Here is a 1,191-nt window from a genome sequence, read left to right on the forward strand (position 1 = left end):
ACACACACACACACACACACACACACACACACACACACACACACACAGTCAAGGAAGGCAGATGGTGGCACTGATGATGACAGTGAGAGTCCATCAACGCAAGTGTGTGTGTGTGTTTTTAGCCCGATCACACGGGGGAGAGGTAAGTCGTTTCATTTCCTGGATGAAAGCCCGGTGAACCGAGAGCCAAAGGGACCTGCTGCCGACTCTCCGCACTGCTCCTCCCTTTCATCTGCCTCCCTCATTCCATCTCAATTGATTTTTATCCGTCCAATCCCCAGACCTCTGCCATTTACTCCCCCTCTATCCCTTTTCTCTCATTCCCTTCCCCCCATCGAGTCCTCCTTCAAGCCATCTTTCCGTTTCCGCTCTGCATCCGTTCGTTTCTCTCTTTCTTGTTTTCAACTGTCCAGGTCCCCCCCTCCCCACCCATCTCTGCTGTTGCCGAGTCAGCACTTCCGTTCCGCAGTGCTCTGCAGACACACGAGTGCTTCAATTTACACTTTCATACCGTGGCGTAACCAATTTCAGAGCATTTCCCATTTGCAATTATTTAAACTGACAGCAACACACACACGTATGCATTGTACATATAAGGTCGGCAGCTCTGTGTGTGTGTGTGTGTGCATACATACATATGGAAGCGGTGAAATGATGCAAACACACCATCAATCTTTGAAGGACCAAAAAGTATTAAAAGTTGCAGACACACACACATGCATGTTAGGTTATTTCATCAACTGTGTGCAGTTAGTGTGTGTGTGTGTGTGTGTGTGTGTGTGTGTAGCAATGGCACATTCATCTGTTTTTAAGCAGCAGAAAAGAAGAGACATTGATCATCAGGCTTGTCCGCAGCTTGCACTGCCTAATCAGAACCATTCATCTCCCCCTATCTCGCACACACACACACACACACACACACACACACACACACCTTTATTACTTCCCATTAGGGCTCGGGGCGAGCTGCAATAAGGCCGGGCTGGGAGAGTTAGTCTTTTCTTTCTGGCGTGGAGGCACACAGAGCGGAATGGGAATAATGTGCACACAAGAGGTATTTGTCATGTTGGCTGTTGATTAATATGAAGCCACAAGTAGAGTGAGTGAGTGAGTGTGTGAGAGAGGGGGGTGTTTGCAGGCTCCTCTTTGCAAACTGCAGGATCATCAGATTTTTGCTTTTAATTTTCCTCC

General features: G+C 48.0%; 1 protein-coding gene across 10 annotated transcripts in view; it reads right to left on the reverse strand.

Moving 5' to 3' along the window:
* LOC116390797 (chloride channel protein 2) overlaps positions 1-1,191 on the reverse strand; it is a 140,320-nt gene that overhangs the window by 74,594 nt on the left and 64,535 nt on the right. The gene's annotated exons all lie outside the window — the stretch shown is intronic.

This window comes from Anarrhichthys ocellatus, unplaced genomic scaffold, assembly GCF_004355925.1.
Source record: "Anarrhichthys ocellatus isolate YVR2014 unplaced genomic scaffold, GSC_Weel_1.0 scaffold24, whole genome shotgun sequence".
Taxonomy (NCBI): Eukaryota; Metazoa; Chordata; class Actinopteri; order Perciformes; family Anarhichadidae; genus Anarrhichthys; species Anarrhichthys ocellatus.